This window comes from Camelus bactrianus, chromosome 29, assembly GCF_048773025.1.
Source record: "Camelus bactrianus isolate YW-2024 breed Bactrian camel chromosome 29, ASM4877302v1, whole genome shotgun sequence".
NCBI lineage: Eukaryota > Metazoa > Chordata > Mammalia > Artiodactyla > Camelidae > Camelus > Camelus bactrianus.
In genome coordinates this window covers 22,560,730-22,573,520 of record NC_133567.1, presented here as the reverse complement: position 1 = coordinate 22,573,520, position 12,791 = coordinate 22,560,730, and the positions used below count along the sequence as shown (strand labels likewise).

The following is a 12,791-nucleotide window of genomic DNA, read 5'->3' as shown; positions in this document are numbered from 1 at the left end:
GTAAGGCTACTGTTTCATGATAGGTATTTAGAAGTCATAGCTTTCTGGACAGGTCCTGGGTAAATTTCTATTGTATTAGATGTTATGTGCTCTTAATTCATCTACTCATAAAGTTACAGATTTGCAGAATGTTAAGATAAGTTGGACTTCAGGAATCAATTAGATCATCTGTAGGTTCTTTTCAAAGATCACAAAATTGTTGGAAGAAATAATGGTGAGATATCAGTACTTCTTGCAATACATGTTTAATAACTTGTGAGGACATGAAGCCATTATGATTATCTGGCAAAGGGAGAAGGTAAGGATGTGCCCTTTCTAGTTTGTATATTAAATCTGTGAACAAAACTACTTGGCATTTGAACTTACCCATAGCACATTTAGTGCACTTCAAGGAAGATACCTGCTTATCTTATTTCAATCCATCTAAATTGGGAGTTACGTAAACCATGTGGATCACCCAGAAAGACATGCAGAAGGAGAGGAGCAGTGGGCAAGGGCAGAAACTAGAGAAGCAATAGTTTGAGAGCCGGGGGTGGGGGGAAGCTCATGCATGAGCATAAGGGGGAATGAGAAAAGGAGGAGGATGACCAAGAGAAATGATTTTCATGACAATTAAGAGTTTTTACAAGAAATAATTGGGTGATACTGTCAAACACTACAAAGTGGTCAGGAAAGGTGAGGGCTGAAGAGAACACCTACACCTGGGCAAAAATAAGAACTGGAATATTGGAGATTACGGTCAGGGTGGGATACTGGGGTAGAAGACTTCTGATAGGAATTAGTCCGGTTTATTGACAAAGTCTAGAGTGTGAATATGGCTGTGTGCAACTCAGGTAGAGGGGCGGTCATCTTTGGAGATGAGGACGTCAAGGGGTTGACTGCAAGGCCAGGTGTCATGTAGGTCACACGCATGACCATGGCAGTCGCTGGTATGTTGGCAGGGCATGAGGTACATAAAAAAGTATGTTTCAAAATCTTTTATTACTGGGACGTGAGAAGTATTTGAAGAGGAGAATTTTTACTAAAGACAGGGAAGTTTTACATAAGGAAGGAAAGGCAGTTGGGTTTAGGTACAGCAACCAGGATTTAGGAGAGTATTAACTCTACTTTTTAACCACAAAATTCATGAGCCCCCACCCCAATGGTCTACAGCTTTGGGACTGACCTGAAAGGGAACACATAAAGATGAGTCATAAATACAGAAAAAGACAAATACAGTATATCACTTATACGTGGGATCTAAAAGCAACACAAACGAGTGAACAGAACAGAAAAGAAAAGAAACAGACTCACAGAGAATAAACTGGTGGTTACTATGGGGAAAGGGAAGTGGAAGGGGCATTATAGGGGTAGGGGACTAAGAGATACAAACTACTGCATATAAAATAAATAAGCTACAAGGATATATAGTACAGCACAGGGTAATAGCCAGCATTCTGTAATAACCATAAATGAAGCATAACCTTTAAAAATTGTGAATCACTATGATGTACACCAGAAACTTATATAATATTGTACATCAACTCTGCCTCAACAATTAAAAAAAAAAAAATGAGTCATACATAGGAAGCATGGAGCAGTACGGGTTGAGATGGAAGAGAAATCAAATGATTCTTGAGGCTTCATTGGGAGAATGATCAAGAACTAAGACTACCCGCAAGACACTAAGGATTAGTGAGGGCAGAAAAGTAGAATCTCAACCCTGCCCTCAGGGAGTCCACAGTATAATGGAGACAGATTTTATCAAGGACTCAAATAAGTGTGAAATTGCTGTCTTGATAAGCGCTAGGCAAGAGCAGCGCAAGGGGCGGGAAGAGCAGGCGGCAAGAGGATCGGTCTATCCAGGGAGGACAGGCTTCCCTTTGTGAGAGGCGCGGGCACTCACTGCGCATGTGCCGCAGAGAGAGCCGCGCAGCCAATCCGGCCGGGCCCCGGCGGTCACGTGGTAGGGCTTGCCTTTTAGTTCCGGGTGTGCTTTGTTGCCCCGGCAAGAATCCTCAGACTGCACTCTCCGCGGCGCGGATGAGGAGGTCTGAACACAGTCTGCTTTTCTGTGCGCGGATCAGGAGGCAGGCGGAGAAGGAATGTATCTTTTGCCCAATCAAGGCCAATGTGGTTCCCACAGTTGACAGTTACTTGTTCAGAAGGATTAAACAGCCTGCGTGGTGACGTTGCATCTATGGACAAGTCAGGGGGGCCGAAACGTCCTGTCACAGCGCTGTGAGTAACCCTGGATCCCCCGCCACGTGCACACACGCCACCTCCCCCGCACGGTGGTACTTCCGGCCTCCTTCCCTCTGCGGCCGGACAGCCCTTCCTGCTCCGGTGACAGAGACCTGAGGCGCCTTTGGACAGGGCAGTGCGGACTAAATGGTGTGTGTAAAAATCTGGTTTTGATTTTGCTGAAAGTAAATAAGGAAGAGGAGGGGATTAGCCAAACAGCTATTTCTAAAAATATCAAGAGACAGGAAGAGAGATGAGAATGAACCTTGAAGGGAAATGAGGTTAAAGGAAACATCTTTGTTCATATCAGTTTTTAAAACAACTTTTTGAGGAAAAAATTTTAAACATGCATGAAAATGAAACGAATAATAAAATGAACCATCACAGTTTATTCAGACTAAACAATTATGAATAATTATATTGTTCCTTACTACAGTTTTTTCTTTCTCTTACTCTCTTTGCTGAATTATTTTATGGCAAATCCCAGAATCATGTTGTTTAATCTCCATATTCTTCACTATACTTCACTAAAAAAAAATGTATTTTTCCTTTATAAATATAGTGTCATAATTATATACAACAAAATTAACAGTAACTCCTTGTTATACTTAATACATACCCAGTCTATACTAAAATTTTTCCTACTGTCTCACAAAAAAAAAACCCAAAATGTCCTTTTATAATTAGTTTTTTGGAATCAGGATCCAAACAAGTTCCAAGCGGTTCATTTGATTGTTGTGTCTCTTGTCTCTTGCAATCGAAAACCACCTTTCCCTATTTCTTTTCATGCTTCAGATTTCTCGATAAAAATCAGTCGGTTCCTCTGCTCTCTTATTTTTGTAAATGAAAGTGAACTTTCAGGTGCTCGTGATTAATTTTTCTTTTTTTTTTTTTTTAATATTGAGGAAGGTTTGAGTAAGTTACACACAAAGTAAAAGGAGTCAGTGATGATGAAAAAGTTGAAAATAAAAAGGAAGGCAGAATAATTATTGGTGCAAAATTATAAAGAAGTAGAATACAGAAATTAGCTATTGCTGGAAGTGAAATTTTCTTCTTCTGAGACAAGAGACAGAGGTAAGGATGAATAAAAATATTGGTAAATTTTGAAGTGGTGACAGAAGCGATATTCAAAATACTGATGAATCTGTTCAACCTGGGGGCGTCAAGGATAGGGAACCAACTGATGCAAACAACCGACGTGCATATCAGTCCTGAGTGATGGGGGGAAGTTGTTGTTTGTGCTTAGTGACTTAACATTTCCTCACTAAAGTAGAAGTTAAGGTTGTTTGATGAAAGGGAGGGATTAGAGAGTGGTTGAGATTTTGAGAGTTAAATATTTGGAATGACTGGCTATGGTAGTGAATGGGAAAGTATGTCAGCCAAGAATGTGGTCAAGAATTCCCATCAAAATCAAAGAAAGAGGAGGGGAACGGAGTGGGAAGGGATAAATTGGGAGTTCAAGATTTGCAGATACTAACTAATATATATAAAATAGATAACAAGTATATACTATACAGGACAGGGAACAATATTCAATATCTTGTAGTAACTTATGGTGAAAAAGAATATGAAATGAATATATGTATGTTCTTATATGACAAGCATTGTGCTGTACACTGGAAATTGACACAACAATGTAAACTGACTATACCTCAATAAAAGTATATTAAACTCAATCAATAAATCAAAGAAAGAGTAGCTCAATTAAGTGCCCTTAAGGTACTTGATTGACTGGTTACAGAGACACAGTAATAGTATTAATACTTATAAAAAGATGCCTAGTAATCAGCAAAGAAGATTTGCACATTTACAAATCTTGTAGTGATGTCATTTTTTTAAAATAAGAAACTATTAACAGCTGTTAGAGGATGATGAGAATATGGCTGTCTGTTACAATAGTTTGGGTACTTTTCTATATTTTTTCACTATTTAAAAAGTAATTGACAAATGAAAGCTTGATTACTAGATATGTAAGTTTGAGCTAAAAAGCTGCTTTAGTCAAAGTTATTATGAATATGTACTTCTGTTTAATTACTGATAATAGAAATAATTTTTAAAAGTTTGAAATTACAAAAAAGTACTGTTTATGTACTTCTAGTCCCATTTTTTCAATCGATTTTTGAGGGGAAGGCACTTACCATAGTGCAAGTTTGTGCAAGTTTTTAATTTAAGAATATATACTTAAAGTTCCTATATTATTGTATATATTTTATAACTATATTTTATTAATTATTACCCTATTGAGGTTTTTTCTAGATTCATCCTATTACAAATCATGTTGGATGAATGTCTTTTTAAATTAAGCTTATTTTTATGAAAATATAGATATAATTTTCTTTGGATATTTATGAATCAAAGGGTATGAAAATTACCCAGATTTTTCATAACAGATTGAATCTCTTGCTCCATAATGTCCAGTAATCTTCTAAGAGGATTCAGTTTCTACCAGCAAGGTCTGAGAATGTTGGTTTCACCATAGCTATTCAGCGTAACTAATAACTAGCAGATAAATGTTCTAGACCAAAAATTACATTTAAATAATGATAAGGCTAACATTTACTGAACATCTCTCTATAAGCCCAGCTAAGCACTTTGTAAACAATCCTAAGATATAAGTCTTGTTTCTGTCACAACCTTACAGAGACGTTGAAACATCCAGTCAGCCAACTGACAACTTCTAGTGGGAGAAGCCCCTGCTGTGTGCCAGAGACTGTTCTAGGTGCTGGAGATACAAAAAGATCGTACATTCTAGGAGCCAGAGAAATACCATAAACCAAAGCATAAATAAATACGATTTTTTCAAATAGTGGTAAGGTCTTTGCAGGAAATAAAATAGAATGATGCTCTAGAGAGTGACGGAGAAAGAGCGCTGGGGGAGCAATTTTAACTAGGATAGTAGGGTAAGGTCTTTATAAAGTAGCATCATTTTAGCTGAGATCTCCAATGAGAGGAAAGAGCCATTTGAAAATCTCAGAGGAATGTATTCCAAGGAGAAGGAATAGCGCTTGTGAAGCCCTTGAGGGACACACATAAAATGGAAGTATCCTGGAATGCAGTAAAACAGGAAAAGAGGCCAGTGAGTTCAAAGGGGAAGGCGGCAGCCAGACCACGCAGGGCCTGGCGGGCAGGTTTGGATCTTCTTATCAATTGCACGGGAAGCGATTGGAGGGTTTCATGGAGGAGAGCCATAGGATCTGATTTATGCTTTAGATCGACAATGCTAGTGTCCGTGTGGACAATCAACAGCAGAGTAGCCAGAATAGAGGCAGGAGGGCATGTTGAGATGTTATTGTCATCGCTCAGGGAAGATTCCATGATGGCTTGGACAAGGGTTGCATGGAAGGTGTTAGGGAAAAAGAGGAATCAGGTGTGATTTCTAAGTTTTTCGCCTGAGCAATTAGGTGGGAGGTGATGCTGATCTAGAGAAAGCGAAGAATAGAGAAGACTGAAGAACTCAGTGGTTCTTTTTGGTCATATGAAAGCTTAAGGTGCCCCTAAGACATCCGAGTGGCAAAGCTGAGTAGACAGTGGGACAGGGAAGGCTGTGATTCTGGGGAGGGGTCTCAAGTGGAGAATAAAAATTGGGAGTCTTCAACATGTACATAGCCTTTAAAGCTGAAATCCTGGGTGAGATAAACTAAGTGGAAGGTGTAGCTGGAGGGGAAATAGTCGAAGGATAGGTCTGTGGCGGAACTCCATCCATAAAAGGTCTGGTAGAGGACGACAAGCCAGCTGGTGAGGCTAATATGGGGCAGCAGTACAGGGAGGAAAACTGAGTATGGAGGCCTTGAAAATCAGTTGAAATAAGTGTTTAAAAAAAAAAAAAGGGATGGTTTACCGTATCGAATGCATCAAGATGCCAAGTAAGGTGAGGGCAAGGGGACGTGTGCTTCATTTAATCAGGTCTTTGTAGTCTTAAATCATGCCACTTGAGGGGTTCATTGGAGACAAAATGCTAATTAGTGTGAGCCAAGGAGAGAAGGGAATGAGGAGGGACACAGCAAGTATAAACAACTCTGGGATATTTGCTCTGAACACGGACTCACAGGACGTGGATTTGTAGCTGAACAGGTTGGCGTAACTTGCCTAAGTGTGAACAGATAGTAAGCAAGTAGTTCCTTGCTTTGAACCTCAGAGTTTCTGACCCTAAATAATACACGCTTTAAATCAAATATACTGTGTTTTAATTTGTATTGAAAGAGCTTTGTCTAAGTATTTGCTTAATATTGTCTCTTTGATTTTCATCTTTAACTAAATGTTATTACAGTCAATCAGACTGGTTTCTCGATTAGCCTAACGTTGAGACCTGTCAGAGCCAGTGCTTGGATGAGACGTTTGGAGACACTAGATAGCTGGCAGGGGTCAAAGAATGCACAGGTGTGGCAAAGATCTTATCACTGAAAAGATCCTGGGAAGGATCCTTTTGTCACCAGGAAGAATTAAGTGTATCTTGTATACTTTAGGAGTCCCATTTTTAGAAGAGAAATATTTCTCATTTCCCAACCACATGCCTTGTTGTAGAAAGAGATTTAAAAATGATTTCACCATATTTCAGCTGAAGCCTTATTTAGGACACAGGGAGAAAATGGTTTCTCTTTGGTTTGCATTTAAGGTCAGCCGGTATATGTGACACAAGTAATGACTGTCCCATAAAGTAGGACTCAAGATAATAAAATATATTGCCACTTAGGTTTGAGGATGTGGTTCTTGAGGCAAAATTTCAAAGTAGACTTTTAAAGACTGCATGTGATTTTATTGATACCGAGAATTGGAAAGGCAGATGTGAAGGGAAGGAGAAGAGGAAAAGCGCTAACAATTATTGATCAGTCATGTGCCAAGTACTATGCTAAGCACTTTAAAAATGTGCTGTCTTTTTTCAATGCTCACCAAAGGTCTTTTAAGGTTATTATCTACATTCTTCAAGATGACAAAATTGAGATTCAAGGAAGTGAATTCCCTAACATACCGTATCAGGGAGCCAGTGCATGGTCTACCCAAACTCCAGCTCCAACGATTAAATAAAATATCATCATCCATGTTAGCAAAAACTTAGTCACAGAACTATGACATATGCCTTTATTTCTCATTTATATTTACTTCGAAGAAGAAAAATGACATTATGTAGGAATTCTTAGAGTTCTACTGAACAGTTCCATTCCGTCTTAGCTGAGGCCACAAGAGTCGGGCTACTACACCCCATAGGTTTGCAAGACTTAAACTTGCCCAGCCTCAAGGTGGAAGAAAGAACCTGGAGACAACGTCAGAGACATAAATGGTTTATCGGACAGGGGACCTTACACGTCTGAAGCAAACAGGGTCCTGGAGGGACTCCCCACTGTGGACGCAGATGGCAGGTAGGACAGGGCAGCTGTCCTCACTGCCGAGGAGAGGGGAAGGTTACCAGTCAGGGGGAATTGACGTTAGGTCGGCTTGTCGATTATTAGGGAAATCAGCAGAGGGGCGTGTCCCCCAGCATCCTTTTGATAAGCTATCAAAGTAGAGATGTTCTGATCTAAAGATTAGAACAAGCACTAGCTGGGGCCTGGGGCAAGCACTAGACATTTACTGATTTGGCTCCATCATTAAGAGGAAGGGTCAGCCAGGTGAGGCAGGGACGTGTCTAGCAGGAGACGTAGCAAAAGCAAGAGAACAGCCATCTTGGGTGGCCTGATCACACAAGTCACATGTTGTTCATGTGACTGCGACACATGAGGGAAGATATTCCTACACTCCTGACTCAAAATGTTTGTGATTCACTTACAAGGTCTCTCAGGAATATAGAAATGAAGACTAAATAAAGTTCTGCCACCATATTAATGGAAGAGACACATTTAAGTGGTCCCTTGTTTAGATAAGAAAAGAACAATCCATCGTGGATTTCTCTGTGCACTCCTGGAAGACTGGAAGTCTTCAGCCCAGAGCCCAGCACCTAATAGGAAGGACTCGAAAGATATTCATGGATATAAAGTGATCTCTGATGATGTGGATACTAGGCACTCTGGATCATAAAAAGGAAAGGCTAGCTCAGGCCACCTTAAGAACAGGGAGGCTAAGAGTTCCCATAAACAGACAGAAACAAAGAGCTGGCCGAGATCCAGGCAGCCCTGGGGACCAGCTTCTCCCTCCTCTCTTTCGGGCTTCAGGGTCTTTGCCTTGCCGGCCCCGGTGCTATTTCCTTCCCGTCTCTCTGACTATTAGACCATCCTCTTTGTAATCTAGTCTAGCCTGGCTTGTAAAGGAGGTCTGACGGATAGGCTCACCTACTCGTGGTTATCTCTTTGGACAGTAATCTTTATTCCAGGCCATTTCTCGGTCCAAATTTGAGCTGGGTAACCCCACCACCACCACCACTTCAGTCCAATAAGTGGTCAGTGGTGCTCAGAGAGCAGTGGAGAGACACCTTCAGCTGGAAGGGGACTTGGCAGGGTGATCATGACCAGTCCATTGGGTCCTGTGATCTTTAACCTAATGATCCTATTTAATTTGTGAGAACAGTGTAGAGCTTGGCTAACGCTCTGCCCGGGTCACTTCAGTACAAGTCTGCTGCTTTGCTTCTTGTCCTTGAAGAGCAAGGGAAAATTGTAGGAAGTGTCGATTCAGAATTCTTTTTAAAAAGGAACACATCTGAAATCTAGATGCGCAGGAATATTAGACACTTGAGAGAGAAGTTGGAAAATGAATTGTTTCTCCTCAGAGATTCAGTGAATTGACACAAAATCAAATCCGTGCACTACTTTCTACAAAAAGCACTTTTTTTTTTTTTAGCTAACAAACCTATTAGAGTTTTATTTTACCTAAGAGTATAGAAATTTGATACCCTGGTAGCAATAGGTCATATTCTGATATATGTAAAAATAGCTTTGCCCTAATTGTAGAAGAGCATGACTTGTAACTGAGGTGCTAAAATAACAAACACTCTGGTGAAACACACAAGATGGGCAAGAGACTCACATGAAGGTTTCTAACAAAATACATCTGAAGACATTCGGGACATGAGTATAGCTTGATGAGTGTTTATTTTTTTCAGTTTGGCACACACACAAATACTCCATAAATGCCTCTTGTGAGAGACGTAAGTTTACGTACAACATAAACACATGGAAACTCTAAATTGTGCACTTTTTTGCTGCCCTCTTCTTTTTAATTTTTACAAAATTTCTGCTGCAGGGATTAAAACTTGCTGTATGTTCCATAAAGTCCTTTAGAAGGTAGTAATAATAATTAAAGTGTGTGTCCAAATAGGAGATATTTAGGAACTTCTGAAGAATGTAATTTCACTTTGTCATTGAACACAAATATTATGCAAAAGGACATTTGAGTAGTGTTAGGGTTAAATTATGTCTCTCCCCACACACTCAAAAAGGGGGTGTTGGGGTCTTAGCCCCGGTGCCTTAGAATGTGAGTTTATTTGGAAATCAGGTGGTTGCAGACATAATCAGTTAAGATGAGGTCATAGCGGAGTATGGAGGGCCCCTAATCCAGTGTGACCGATGTTCTTACAAAAAGGGGAGATTTGGACACAGACTCACAGGGGAACACCAAGAGTGTTCGAGTTATGCTGCCACGAGTCAAGGAGCTACCAAGAAGCTAGGAGAGGGGCCTGTTGGCCCTTGGTCTTGACTTTGGGCTTCCGGCCTCTAGGACTGTGAGACAGTTAAGTCTTGCTTAAGCCACTCAGCCAGTGGTACTGTACGAATAGAAGCCCAAACCAACTAATACAGAGGGTGAGCTGCTGCTGGTGAGTGGATTTAGGAATCCCCTTCGCTTAAGGAATCCACAGGAATGTTGAGCTCACATGTGTGGAGGAGCGGAGCTGGACAACACCTCACATGCCTGTTAGGATGAATTTGTGTTGCTAAGAGCTGAAAATCTGCCTCTGGAAAAGACACAGAAACACTGACCACTTTGGGATTCAAGTCTACAAAAACACGCAAACTGTGTGGCACTTGATTAAAACCAGAATGAACCACGGAAGGAAAAACGCTCCCAGGGAAGATGACGTCTGGACCCTGAGTTGCCCACAGCACGAAGGCCAAACAGCCCTGGTGCTGGGGAAGCATCCTGGAGATGATGACTTGTGTGTGTGTGTGTGTGTGTGTGTGTGTGTGTGGTGTGTGTATCTGTGTTTGTCTGTGTTTGTGTGGAGGGGTGTGTGTGTGAGCACAGGCACTTCTGTAGTGGGTGGGACAGCCCCAAGCAAGTATAATGCATAGATAGGGGAAGTGGTCACCCTTCCCCTTTTTCCCAAGAGCATCGCAGCCTGTGTGAATTGAATGAGGTCTGCGCTCAGGCCGTGGGACCATCAAGGCTCAAGCTGGAAGCCCTGGCCAGGTTGACAGCACTACCAGCGATGTGAGTGAGTGCCCAGCCCCAACTGCAATGGCAGACTTCCTGTTGCCTCACTGGGAGCAGGAGTGATCGAAAGACAGAATCAGAGACTTTCAGGGGTCCGTCACCTATGGAGTTTGCCCACAAGGAATGTCTGATTTTCTGCTCCATTAGCAGGCAATAATAGTATATTGTTCCCAAGACATGTTTTTTTAATAAACCTATGTACCCATCAGGCCCGAAGAAATATTTGGAGAGAAAGAATCTATCGCAGACCAAATTTTCAGCAAGTCTATCAGGTAATGTTGGAGCATCAAAAATGTAAGCGTTAATGTAAATGTTTCCTGATTTTTATGCAAATTTGGACATAGCAATCTTACAAGTACACATTCAAAGTCAATGTATTGTCTTTTATACATAAATACTATTCATTGTTTCCAGGACAATGGCATGAAATAAAAAACACACACTGTAACCTGATGGCTGTAACAACTTTTATACTTCCTCGGGATATTTACCCAAGAGGCAGGCGAATGAAAACTAAGCCAAAACACTGAAGGTTTGCTCACTGGCACAGTGGGAAAGGTGGTGAAAATGCTTGGGTGCAACCCAAAAAAGTGCTTCTGGAACTCTAAAAGATCAGCTGAGAAAATAAATGGTGGAATATGTCAGCCTGGCAGCTCTATCTCTACCCCAAGGAAGGCATCAGATACTGTGTCTTCACAAATTCATTCCATTCCACAGTTAATGAACCGTTTATTGGCTGGATGGTGTCCATCCTTGGCGCTGTCATGGCGCGTGTTCCGCAAGTTATACCCAGAAGACGCAGACTTTGCACTCGGCTCGCAGCCTGATGGATGTATGCTCTGAAGTGAAAAGCCCCAATGTGGTTGTTGGAGGCAGCATATAGTCAGTGGCCTCTTTGGTGATGCATTTCCAGAGGGCTGGAAAAAATCCAGTGGATTTCCACGTGGTTGAGTCAGTGAATTTTTAATAACCTCAGCTAACATTTATCAAGCACTTGCCATGAGCCAGGCATGGTGATAGAAGTTTTACCTGGACAATCTGTATCTTTTTTTTTTTAATTGAAGTATAGTCAGTGTACAATGTAGCGTCAGTTTCTGATGTACAGCATAGTGTTTCGGTCATACATATACATACATATATTTGTTTCCATATTCTTTTTCATTAAAGTTTATTACAAGATATTGAGCATGATTGCATGATTTCCATTTACTTCTGACATTAACCCTCTGTTATTTAGTATCACCATTTAACACATGAAGGAACAGATTTGAGTCACTAAGCAACTTGTTCAGGTCACATCATTGGAAAAACATCTCTCAGTCGGACGCTAAAGGCTGTACTTCCTGCTCTAAACTTCTTTCGTTTTTATGTGTTTCTGGTATCTTACCTATCAAACCCTCTGGATAACAATGATGCCCATCAAATATCCTTTTCCTCAAGGCTGCTAGTTACATTTTCACATCACAGCAGGCTAAGATAAGCTAAGAAAATGCTCTCAGGAGTAGTTAATTTCCCCCAGTGAGGTAAGTAAGACAAGCAAAAATGCCAGTCTGAAATTGATTTGTTATCTCCTCTTCTGGTTGCATAAGGGCTTTCTAGATTTCAAAGCAAAGGGGAAAATGCTTGTTCTTTATCTATGTAGTATTTACTTCCCAGAGTGATCGGGACACACATGAATTCTTGGGAGCATCATCCAAAAATGCAGTATAGATGGTGTCCCGATACTTAGGAGAAAGAGAGGAAAGATGGTGCATTAAATCGTTCATAGATGCTGGTAGCTGCAGCCTGGTCTGGGTTGGGCTAATACTGAAGGCTTTTCATTTTGTGTCTCTTTCGGGGTTTATAGCTTCTTACTAACCCTACCTGATCTTTTTGATTGTCTTCTAAGCATGATAGTATTTCTTTTACATGGATTATCTTACAAAAATCTTATGTGACGCTAGTAGTGGAACCTTCAATTTACAGATGAGGAAAACGAGATTTAAACAGATTAAATAACTTGGCTCAATACATAAACAAAAAGCCAGGCATTGAATCTAGACAGTCACATTCCAGAAGCCATTATAATCAACCACAACATTTGCTGCCTTTAAATCCAACCCACATTCATGCCACAGTCTTGTCTAAGGCCCTATCCATCTTTTAGCCAGGTTGTAATTATCTGTTTTGTGGAAAATATGCCTATTTTCAAATGACAGGGGAGAAGTGAATAA

At 40.8% G+C, this 12,791-nt stretch overlaps 1 pseudogene; it reads right to left on the bottom strand.

Annotated features, from left to right (window-relative positions):
- Positions 1 to 11,344, bottom strand: part of LOC105066719 (interferon regulatory factor 7 pseudogene) — a 159,851-nt pseudogene extending 148,507 nt beyond the window's left edge.
- Positions 11,345 to 12,791: the final 1,447 nt, after the last annotated feature.